Genomic DNA, 12455 nt, shown 5'->3' on the forward strand with positions numbered 1-12455 from the left:
TGGCTTTTGCTACATACCCAGGTGGTCGAATTCAAGCTATTTTACACCAAAGGGAGCAAGTAGTGACCAAAAGTCATTACCATCTAACTGCTCCTCAGAGACTTGTGTGATATGTGCTGCAGTCTCATTACTTTTGTAATGTAGATACCTGTCTAAAAAGTCAGATCCAGAACCAGGTAAAAACAAAACAACCAAAACCACTATTACAATTGGGATCAACACTAGTAATCTCTCCCAAGAAGCCAAAAATTGAATGCATGTGTAGAACAAGCTTCTCTGATTCTTAGAGGTGATCCCTCCAAGCACATGTTGAGACAAATTAGAAGGGTAAAACCTGGTACTGCCCTGCCTGTGTTATAGTAATTCTATGGTTATCGGACTTCTTCAGACGCCCAGTCTATCCTTCTGGCACATCACACTACCATTAAATTCAACACACCTGTAATGCAAAACATTCTATATTACTGTATGTACATGTTGAAAGAACTTCCTTCTTATCAAAAAAGAAAACACAGTTGTTTGAGAAATGTATTGTTAATTGATTAGGATGACATTGAGGGTGAAATGGGATACGTGTCCAAAATATGGTTTTTGTGAAGTGTTTGCTTTTTGCTTGTTCCCATTATCTACTATAGTGTACAGTTTTGTATAATTGTTTATATAAATATTATAAATAATTCAACAAACCCTTGGACCCATGATTATTCTACATCAATAAATATTTTGTTCGGCTTCTTAAAAACAAAACTTAGAACATGTACAAAAATATATCTATGTGTAACACCACAAGACTTATTAGGATACATTACTTATTCACACACCTCTATTTAAAAAAGCAATACAGATTCATTACTTTGCAATAAATCTAAATAAGGAGTTTAGTACATATTGTCAGCATAGAGCATATAGTGACATTTCAATAACACTGAGAAGTGATTGGACTGTGTGTTTATAATGACAATTCCAATGAAATTTAACAAAGAAAACAAAAATGAGAATGGATAAGAACTGCTCTGGGAATACCAACCAAACAGCAGTGGAATATAACCAAATAGTTTCTTGAAATGAACCAGAATTATTGAGGATTGATATCCATGACTTGGATTGCTGAAAAACTCATGAAGTGGTTCTTAGCTCTGTCATTCACAGTTCCATAAGCATATGATTTTACACGCAATTACTCACATTCAGACATATTATTTGTAATATAGGTATTACATAAAATGAAATATAAAACTCTCTGTGATAAATTGCTGTGCGATTTCATTATAATCTCAGGGTATAATTCTGTTTCTTATCTATAGCCAATATTGGAGTTTAACTGCAGAGTTCTATTTTAGTGTTCCCTGGAAGTTAGAAACACCAGTGAGGGAGGGGGGAAATTCTGAAAAGTTTTTATGTGTTTGAAGATAATTGGAAAAATCTCCAAGGCAATGCCTCCTACTATCAAGTAGATCCAACATCCATTGAAGCTAATGAAAAGAATCCCATTGACATTGGGAGAGATAAGACAGAATATTAATTTTCCATCTATTTTCTTAAACAATTGCAGTAGCATATTCAGTACTTTAGCTGTTTCATATATTCCTGAACACAAAACTGCATGCCACAGTACCTTTTTCACATTGCTTTTTAACTAGATGGTAATTTCCCCCTTTAATTATGGCTTTACCTTGCTCAATAGCTTTCCATTTTAGAAGACTTATGCAAATGCATACTGAACAGTTTTCCTATTTAATTTTAGGGCAAATTAGATGAGAGTGATACTGAAGATATTAAAATTAGAGTCTCGTTTGGCTAAAACTGATCCACCTTATCACAATTGCATTATATATACACACATGTTAACCAATCAAGTTGCGCGAGTATTTATTGTATCAGAAAAGTATAAATCACATATTAAATAAACTTCACACTCAAACTGATTGCCTTGCCTCTGTTAAAGGAAATATATATTTCATATATGAAAGTATAGCTCATATATATATTTCAAATGTGTAACCACTTTAATACAAAACTTTGTAATAGTGCTTTTCATCAGTAGATCTCCAAGCACTTCACAGTCTTTAATGTATTTATTCCCACAACATCTCTATGAAGTATGGAAGTATTATTATTCCCATTTTACAGATGGGGAACAGAGACACAGAGAGTTTAAATGACTTGCTCAGGGTCACACAGGAAGTCTGTGGCAGAACTGGGAAATTAGCCTTGATCTCCTAAATCAGGGGTGGGGAAACTATGGCCTGCGGGCCGGATCTGTCCCGTCAGGGCTTTGGATCCGGCCCACAGGATTGCCAGCCCTGCGCCGCTCCCAGAAGTGGCCGCCACCACATCCCTGCGGCCCCTGGGGAGGGGGCGGGGCAGAAGGCTCCGCAGGCTGCCCTCGCCTGCAGACACTGCCCCCCGCAGCTCCCATTGGCCGGGAACAGAGAACTGCAGCCAATGGGAGATTTGGGGGAGGTACCCCTGCCTTGAGCCTCCTGCCGCACCCCACACCCCTCCTACACCCCAACCCCCTACCCTGAGCCCCCTCCTGAACCCCACACCCCAACCCCCTGCCCTGAGCCCCCCCACACTCCACACCCTCTCCTGCACCCCAACCCCCTGAGCCCCTTCCTGCACACCACACCCCCTCCCACGCCCCGCACTCCCTCCCGCACCCCAACCCTCTGCCCCAGCCCTACATCCATGGCCCTGCATGCAATTTCCACCCCGATGTGGCCGTTGGGCCAAAACGTTTGCCCACCCTGGCCTAAATTCTTGGCTAGCGCCCTAACCACTGGACCATCCTTAAAAATAGTTTATATGGAAGTCATAGAAGCCTCTTGTATGACATACGTACTGCTTATATTGCATTCACGTATGTGTATTTTTTCCACATGCACAAATAGGTAGATATAAAAGTTCTTCCACTATTACACTGCATGTTTTGAAGTCAAGGGGCAAAACATTGAATCATGTTGTTAACATCTTAAGCCCTGATCCTACAATGATTTACACACGTGCTTAACATGCAATGTGAGTAGTCCCATTGAAGTCCCATGAACAGTGTGTAAAGTTAAGCATGTACGTGCGTCACAGCAGGATCAAGGACTTATTTTGAAGATTGCATTGCTATCATGCTTTGGTAAACTCCTCAGGCAAAGATGGGGGCCTTGAGAGAGACAGATGAACCAGAAGAATATACATTGCTAGATTAGAACATAACAGAGCCATCACCAGAAAGCCCTGACATGCAAGACCACTACGATACTCATTTCCACATTTTAAGTCTTCAAAAGCATGAGCTGTTCTTTAAGCCCTGGCTGAATCAAATATCCAATATGAGAATCAGTAATAAATCTCAGATAACAGCTACACTCTTTGGCTTATATTACATGGAATGGATGGTTTCACTGTTCTTCATGGACATAATGGAAGAAATGGGAAATTCTGCAATTTAAGATTCACAAAAAAGATTAATAGATTAAGGTCACAAGGGACCACTAAACATGTGCTTACGTGCTTTGCTGAATCCTAATCTCTTAGCAACAATTTTTTTTTCTGGTGTACTTCACAAACACATGATCCGATGAAATGACCAGTTAGAGATTTCTTACTGAGTTGCAGTGCATGGTATGAATAATAATTCTAAGCATCAGTTATAAAACAAAAGAAAAACATACAATCTTTCCCTCACCTAATGTAACCGGGTACATTTCAGAATATGCTATCTGAACATGATACTTTACTATACACCAGTAAATGTTTGCCTGAGGTTCCTTTCTTTATTCCCTTTTTCTTTATATAGTTAAATCAGCAGGGACAAGTGTCTTTGGACAAAATGATTTTACATCAAGCAAATATTGACATAGCTTTTAAGGTCACTTGCTGCAAGGCTATGATTTAAAAGGAAATTACATTTGATGTATGCACTTTCAAAAGTCAGTTAGAAACATATACACTGCACCCATTTTATAATACAATGCCCTGGGAGCCAGACACATTGAATGCTGTACAGAGGCATTGCAATAATGAAGGTAATTATTGGAATAGGTAGGAAGGTAACAGGAGCTTAATTAGATGGAAACAGCCAGGGTATTTTAGAGAAAAAGGCAAGTGCCATGTATTTAATTAAAAATAAATTACACCAATTAGGTCCATAGTTATTTGGACGTGACAGCTAACAAGCTTTATTATATTTTCAAAATGACTTGAGAACTTACAGTGAGATGCACTGATAATGTCTCATTATCCAATCTTGACACCATCAACCTATGTTTCATTGCAACCTATCTTCTCTAAGGAGCAGCTTCTTTCTCTGACAGACTTCCTAAATTTGACAAAATGGAAAGCCACTTTGAGATACTTTATTGCTAGTGTATCTTAGCAAATCTGTGAAAGGCTTGCAGGAGGCATAAAAACAACTAGGCGACCTCTCAACCTGCTAAGACTCAAATGTTTATCAAAGACACAAAAGGAGAGACTCAAATTATTCATGCAGAGAACCCCTTCTCTTAGTGTAAATAACTATTTCTGTAACTTCAGCTTCATGATTTTAATTTCTGATGTTAATTTACAACACCAAGAGTGAAGAGACTTCAGATTTGTGTAGACTGTAGGTAACTTTGGGATGAGCAACAGCCTCTGAACTAGCAGGTAGAGAAGCCAGGGGGCACACATACACTGCAAACAAATAAGCAAACAAAATAACCCATGGCAGAGTCATAGAGCCCAAGTCTACAGACTCAGGCTTGTGAGGTTTGTGCTACTGTGCGAAACAGTCGTGTAGATGCTCCCATTCAGGTTATGAAACCTGGTGAGGAGGGGGGGTATCAGAGCCTGAACTCCAGCCTGAGTGGGAGGGAATGTCTACATTGCTACTTTTAGTGCCATAGCACAAACCTGAGACTATGGACCAGAGACTCAGACTTGCTGTTGTGGGGGATTTTATTTTGGTTTTGCAGTGTAGACGTAACCAGGGAGGCATATTAGGCAGTAAGGAGGATAGCTAATGAACTGAGTTATGGAGTCAAGAAGGCAGGATGTGAAGAAAAGGCTTGATCAGCAGGCTTTTTGCTGCCTCACTGCACCAATACCCAGCATATCACTCTGACTCCCCAGTGCTCCTGCTCAGTCCAATTATCCAGCCCCAGAAACCTGAATTAAAAAGAAAGAAAGATTGCTTGAGTCTCTGTTGTTCTGCACCTTACACAACTCAACAATTTATATCAGTGAAGATTGGGTATAAAACACCAACATTCTGCTTTGGTAGCTATTTCCACCCATTTTTCCACATGACTACAAAAGTTGCAGGACAACATAGTATTTGAGCAGAGAAGAAAGGAACCACCATGTATACCACGGGATTTACAATTAATCTAACAATATGACAAAAAATACTGCACACAATATTATATGTATTCCTTAGCTTATCCAAGGTGACCCTCATTGTCCCTCATTTCTGGTCTCGGTCTCTTGGTCCCCAGGCAGAATGGTTTAGGGCTGTAGCAGAGTCAGTGCTGCTAGGCTGACATGAGGGCATTACTCAACAGAAACCCACCTAGTCAGTTAAAGAGCAGTATTGATAGCTCTAGTGGGAGTCTTGTCCTAGAAATACTACCAGCTTTCCTCCCTCACCTTCAGTTTTGTAGAACATATAAATTTAATAACTACACTAAACATCTTCTAATGAATATTAGAACATGTGCACAAACAAACATATATGAAGGATGGGGGGTTGCCTGTCATATTTTATGACTATTATATGTTCCATCTGGTTGTTTGTTATTGTGTGGTTCAATATATGATTTTAAGAAGTTAATTCAAGCAGGGGTGAGTTGCACATAAGCAGGAAAGAGGACAATAGCTTCTGACAGCCCCCATTTAGCGATACTTAAAAGACAATGCAGGTGTCATTCGTTTTGAAGTTTTACCTACCACCATTCTGAGCTAACCAGTCTATCTTGGTGGCAGCAGGTTTTCCTAGCTTGTAACAAACAGGAAAAAATAGAACAAAGAACTTTGGGTGGATAAATGGAGAGTCCCTGAAGGTCAGGGAAGAGGGAGGCAGAGGCTGTTAGGGCCCCAGAGGTAAAAGGAGCTGTGATAAGAATAAGATTAGCCTACCTCAGTGGTGCCGGAACAATGTTTATAGTGGGGGTGCTGAAGGTGGAAACCATATATTTGGGTTGTTATTATTACTTCAAACCAGGGGGTATGGCAGCACCCCCAGCTCCAGCACCTATGCCTAAGCCTATAGATAAGATGTATATGCAGACAGGCTTTTCATTGTGTTTTTCTCTTTGCTAGGTTTCTGATGTTAAGATTAAACAAAAATTTGTATTGGGTCATAGTTTGGGTCACAACTTCTGAAGGGAAGATTGGAGGCACTGAGCCCAGTTGGGCCTACTGATGAATCATGGTTTATGCTCAGGGTAGCGTACCTTAAGGACTAGTCAGAGTGGGAGAATCACAGGATTTCAGCCCAGGACAGATGAAGGCAAGAGGCCTAAAACGTTAAGGGATATTCTCTGAGAGATTAGAAGAGAGGGTCAAAGGTGTAACATACAGCCATTAATGTTAATAAGAAAGATTTTTTCAATTATTTTTCAAGCACTGTACCAGTACCATACATTTTAAATCAGCAGAAAAATGTTCTGCTTAATTAGTACCCACACTAATGAAGATGGAGAGAGATTTCTGGCTTCTCTCCAGGATGCAGGTACCCAAAGCGTAATCCAACAGATCAAATGTAGTCCATGGTCCTTCTTTTTCTGCAGAGATCAAATATGAATGTTTATTATTGCTGGTAAACTCAGACAGCAAGCAATTTCTAGTTTTCAGTCAAGGATGATACAAGCAAATATATTACAATTATGTTTATATTGTTATGGGCTGGGTGAAATCTTATTAGGGGTTGAGTTAAAATCCCATTAAGAATGATAGGTGTGAACTCACCTTTCGATTAACATAACTGTAAGCATAAGCCCCCACTTAAGAAAAGGAATATATGAACCCACCCAGGAGCTTTTGCTCAGAGGAGTCCTTGTGGCACCTTAGAGACTGAATGAAACCTGATTATCACCAGTTTCTCCTCCTAACTGGAACAACCTATTAGATCCCAATTTTTTGGCTAACCACTTGGGCCAAAAGGGGCAAGAACATGCCAACTGTCTTAGCTTAAGAGGGTCAGTCGTCATTTGGTGACCACACATTTTCTATTGTGTTCTTCCAATCCCTGTCCAATGTATTTCAATGGAATTTAAAAGCGGTGCTCCTACACTGCATCCTGGAAATTCCCACACCAGCTATATATTTAACATTTGCTAGTATGTGTCATCAAAAAATCCACTTTGACTGTTGTTTTGATCTATGCTTTCAGAGCCTTTCCATTTCTGCTTGCATCTCTTTTTCTCCCCACCTTGACTCCTTCAGTCTACCCCACCACACACACACACACACACACCAAAAATGATAGAACTAAAAATAAAATGTACATCAGAATGTTCTGATGAATCACATTACATCACATCTCTCATGATTTATTTGTACCTACTCTGGTTAGATTGTACACTCTTTCCAGTAGAGATCTTACCTATCTTTAAATTGCCAAAGAGGTGCACGCTCTCTCTCTATAATAATATATATATTAAATCAAGTTCTTACTTCTGATTTTAACATGCACATATGCACAACAGGAGCCCAAACAGCTACTGGCTTTGCTCATTTAAAGCTTATCCCATCACTAAAAAGCAAACATTACACAAACCCTGCAATCTAGTTTTATTTCCCGAGGCAATGCTGACCAGAGACGATTGCTCAGATGCGGTTATTGGGCTCACAATGTGTCTATCTACATGCATTATTTTTGTATCTTATACATGATTTATTATTTATCCAGGACTTCGCAGACATACAGGAAACAGAGTCTCGGCTTAGGAGTTGGGCAAGATCAAGGATCACGGTGGCCGTCAGCACCGGCCAAGTTTGAGCACGCCTGGCTTTGTGCTGCCCCGCACGAGAAGGGGCATTTTTAGACAGCGCTTTGCCCCCGGCCGCGTGTCCGCTCAAAGTTCAGCTTCCAAGGTACCCGTACGCCCTGCAGATCGATACTGCTCTCGGGCAGCCACACTAGTCCTGGAGACCCTGGCACCGGGGAAAGGATCCGGGATCCAGCCGCCGCCGCCCGGAACCTCCTAGGCTGCACAGCGAGCGGCTGTGTGTGAAGCCGAGAGCGGCTAAGGAGGGACCGGTTCCGGCTTCCGCACACTCACTCACCGCAGAGGAGAAGCCGGGCGGCTGCCGGAGGAGCGGGCCAGGTAAGAGGCAGCGCGATGCTGGGGGCGGAAGGAGGTTTGTAGGCACCGGTTGCCAGCTGTGCCTGGTTCTGGATCAGCAGGGGTGGAAAGAATAGTGGGCTCTTCAGCGTTCTATTTCTGTCCCAACGTTCGGTGGCGGGGGGGAGAGACCCTCAGGCTGCTCCTCCCGTAGACGGTGGGAGAGACCCTCGAGCTCCACGGTAGGCGGTGGCAACCCCTCGGGAGCGAGCCCCTGGTGTAGTGTCGGGGTTTATCAGCAGCCACCTCCATTCTCATTGGTTTGTCCAGTGCTCAGGTTGACTATGTCTGGGACATTGTGCGCCTCTGGCCCCGCGGGGGGAGATGAAGCTAGAGGCGGACGATGTTCTGTAATATTTGCTTTTAGTACTTTAAACCACGGCCCGACTCCAAGAGATCGTCACTGTTTGAGGACTTTGCTTTTGGGAATGCCTCGCAGGCTGGATCCAAGAATCCCGCTGTGATCTGTGTTAGGGCCATTGGCATGAGGTCCTGCTTGATCTCTTCTTCTGGAAACAAGGTTACCTGCAGGGTGATTTAGGCCCCTCTCTTACTTAGAGTCCATTAAAACATAAAATCTGCCCTGGTTCTGTTATTTCCAAAACCATTAAAAGTTATAGCACCTGCAATGTATGCTGGACATTAAACAACATACCCAGGTTTACAGTTTAAAGACTTAAAATACTAGATATTTTGTATGAGTGGTGAAAGGTTTCCAGTACTTCTAGAAAACATGGCTATTTCTAAATCATGCTAGTAGCAGCTACAGCTTTAGGAACTCTGTTGAAGTTTAACTAGCAAGAGTTTCCAGGATGATTGACGGCAGCTTTCAAAGATGTCGCTAATATTCTGGCATAGATGAAATGTCAAGCCTAAAATAATCAGGAACAAAAATATGCTGCATTTTTGTTAGATGGAATATTAGTAACATAAATCAAGCCATAAAACTACTTGAATGTATGCCTCAAATAGTTACCTGCTATTTTGATTAAATAACAATACAGAAAAGGTGGGAGCGGTAGAGAATTTTCTTTATTGATAATTAATTGCTGTGTACTGTGGTGAAATTGGCAGCCAGTGCCAGTACAAGAGGTGTGCCATACATTTTAAAGGGGAGGCAGCATGTAATTTGGCTGGTGTTTACAGGGCTCTTGGGAGTCTTGCCTGAGTAAAACTTAAAGGATTCGGCCTATAAAGAGCAAGACATTCAAGAAATAAAATTGGTAGGACATTACATGTTTTGTGACTAGAGAGTATAGCTAGTGTGGTAGTTAAATAATAAATGCACAGTCATTGTATTGAATAATATAAATACCAAATGATGTTAATACAGTGGAAACATTTAAAATAAAAATGTCATATCGAGTCTGTTCAAAGTGATTAATAGACACCTTGATCAAATACTCCTTATAATAAAGGTTCTGGTGTGCTTTTCAGTTGCCTTCTCTGTATGGGGCATCCTACTGATGTGCATGTATAAATTGTCATGCATATGAATCTGGGTAATAAAGACAGCCTACTCCAAATGTTAACATTTGAACTCATTAACTATGAAAACATTGATTTCTCTTGTGGGGGAAGCACGCTTTTATCTCTCAGTAACTCAGATGTGCAATTTGTTACAGCTACCCATTATAGCCATAACAATATCATGGGTTAACATTACTGTAAAGTCACTCAGGCCAATATGGAATTAACAGTGAGGGGAAATAGCGATTAGAGAATGGCACCAGGAGCTAGGTTTCCTGCATTCTGCTTCCAGATGTTACATATTTCCTGTATATTTTTGGCAATACATTTAACCTTGCTGAGTCTCATCTTATCCTTCTGTAAAATGAGGGTAATACCTACCTCATAGGAATGTTGAGGATTAATTAATGGTTGTAAAGTATTTTGAGATCCTCATTTGAAAAGAACGATGTGTGTGCAGTGTTATTATTTATTGCATAGTGTTTGAATGGGTTGTTTGATATGGGATCTTTATTAAAAGAAATTTTAATTTTTTATTTTTAGTGCAGCTTTCTTTAAATTCACATCTTAAGCATTTGTCACCATCTGTGCAGTTGTTTTTGAAATGTGAAGTTTTTCATTAAAATTGCCATTTCAGTGCCTCAGAATGTGAAATCAACAATGACAAGGTTATGTATAAATAGTAAACATTAAAGTTCTTATTGTTAAATCAGTATTAAAGTAGCATGTAAATTAGTTTACAATCTGATATTGCGCTCTGAGCATCATAAATGTAACACTCCAGAATAATGACAGTTGCCAGCAGGAAGCTCAGCAATGCAATTTTGAATACAAAATATGACACTCTAATACAATTTAAACCTCGTGTGAAATGCTAAGAGGTGAACAAACTGACTTATGTGGGTTATCAAAAAGCAAATTGTAATATCTGGACTAGACAATATATTGCTTTCTCTATTAGAGGGGAAGATAGGTATTTTTTCCCCCTTAGGAAACAACATTTTTCTTTAGAAGTTACTAAATTCTTTAGCCCTCTACACAGAAATTTGTGGTAACAAACTCCTAGAGCCCTTTCTTCAACAGAATAACTGTTTTGTCAAATAAGCTTTTTTGGTTTGTTTTTTCCTTTTTTTGAGTGAAATTTGAGATACAGATTTACACCTTGAGATATCAGAAGCCATTGGTGATGGGTTTATTTCTGTTTCAGGGCTGTGATCCTGCAGTTCATAGTACACAGGTGTAGCAGTGTAGCCACGCTAAACCGTAATGATAGAAGTAGAGAAAGGGAACAGGAAAGTATATTTAGGGGTTCACATAACACAAGAATTAGGGGTCATCCTATGAAGTTAATAGGCAGCAGGTTTAAAACAAAAGGAAGTACTTCTTCACTCAATGCACAGTCAACCTGTGGAACTCATTGCCAGGGGATGTTGTGAAGACCAAAAGTATAACTGGGTTCAGAAAAGAATAACATAATTTCACAGAGAATAAGTCCACCAATGGCTATTAGCCAAGATGGTCAGGGATGCAACTCTATGCTCTGGATGTCCCCAGTGCCTGGTCTGCACTAGAAAATTAGGTCAGTTTAACTATGTCAGTTGGGTCTGAAAATCCACACCCTGAGTGGCATTCTTAAACTGACCTAAGTTTGTGTGTAGACAGCGCTAGGTTGATGGAAGACTTCTTCTGTCAACCTAGCTACTACCCCTGAGGGAGACGGATTACCTACGCCCATGGGAGAACCCTTTCTGTCCGTGTAGAAGATAGTATCTACGCTGAAGCGCAGCAGCGACACAGCTTCACTGGTGTATTTTAAGATTAGGCTATGTCTATGGTACCAGTTTCTGCGCTAAAACTTTTGTCGTTCGGGGTGTGTGGAAAAACACCCCCCTGAGCGACGAAAGTTTTAGCGCTGAAAAGCGGCAGTATAGGCAGTATGGCTCCTGGCGATATAGCTACTACCGCTTGTTCGGGATGTTTTTTGTTTTTTTTAATCGCCGGGAGAGCTCTCCCATGTCACAGCGCTGACGTGGCCGCAGTGTAACGTGGGCAGTGTCGACATACCCTTAAACAAGCTCTTGACCCTGCCAGAAGCTGAGACTGGATGACAGAATGGATCACTCAATAATTGCCTGTTCTGTTCATTCACTCTGAAGCATCTAGCACAGTGGTTCTCAAACTTTTGTACTGGTGACCCCTTTCACATAGCAAGCCTCTGAGTGCGACCCCCTTTGTAAATTAAAAACACGTTTAAATATATTTAATACCATTATCAATGCTGGAGGCAAAGCGGGGTTTGGGGTGGAGGCTGATAGCTCATGACCCCCCCATTTAATAACCTCAGCACCCCAGGAGGGTTCCTGACCCCCAGTTTGAGAACCCCGATCTAGCACCAGCCTCTGTTGGAAGACAGGATACTGGGCTAGATGGAACATAGGTCTGACTCAGCATGGTCATTATTATAATCAAGTCACATCTCTCTAATTAAAAGAACAAGGAGTATTTGTGGCACCTTAGAGACTAACAAATTTAAATCTCTCTAATTGTTTGGTAAGTGTTAAGTTTAGATTGCTGCAATACTCTGACTTTTGCCGTTGAAGAACAGTGCTCTTTGACTTAATTAACCAGATTGTGTCTAGATTTGAGGGAAGAGAGAGAGGTGAA

The 12455-nt window shown here is 40.9% G+C and overlaps 1 long non-coding RNA gene across 1 annotated transcript; it reads right to left on the reverse strand.

Annotated features, from left to right (window-relative positions):
* Window positions 1–214: 214 nt before the first annotated feature.
* LOC101949174 (uncharacterized) lies at window positions 215–8040 on the reverse strand. Its single transcript, XR_006174432.2, has 3 exons — window positions 7902–8040; window positions 6661–6758; window positions 215–5142 (listed from the first exon to the last, which is right to left on the reverse strand). It is a non-coding gene; the product is annotated as an uncharacterized LOC101949174 (long non-coding RNA).
* Between the last annotated feature and the right edge of the window lie 4415 nt (window positions 8041–12455).

The sequence above is a fragment of the Chrysemys picta genome, chromosome 5, assembly GCF_011386835.1.
Source record: "Chrysemys picta bellii isolate R12L10 chromosome 5, ASM1138683v2, whole genome shotgun sequence".
NCBI classification, from domain to species: domain Eukaryota; kingdom Metazoa; phylum Chordata; order Testudines; family Emydidae; genus Chrysemys; species Chrysemys picta.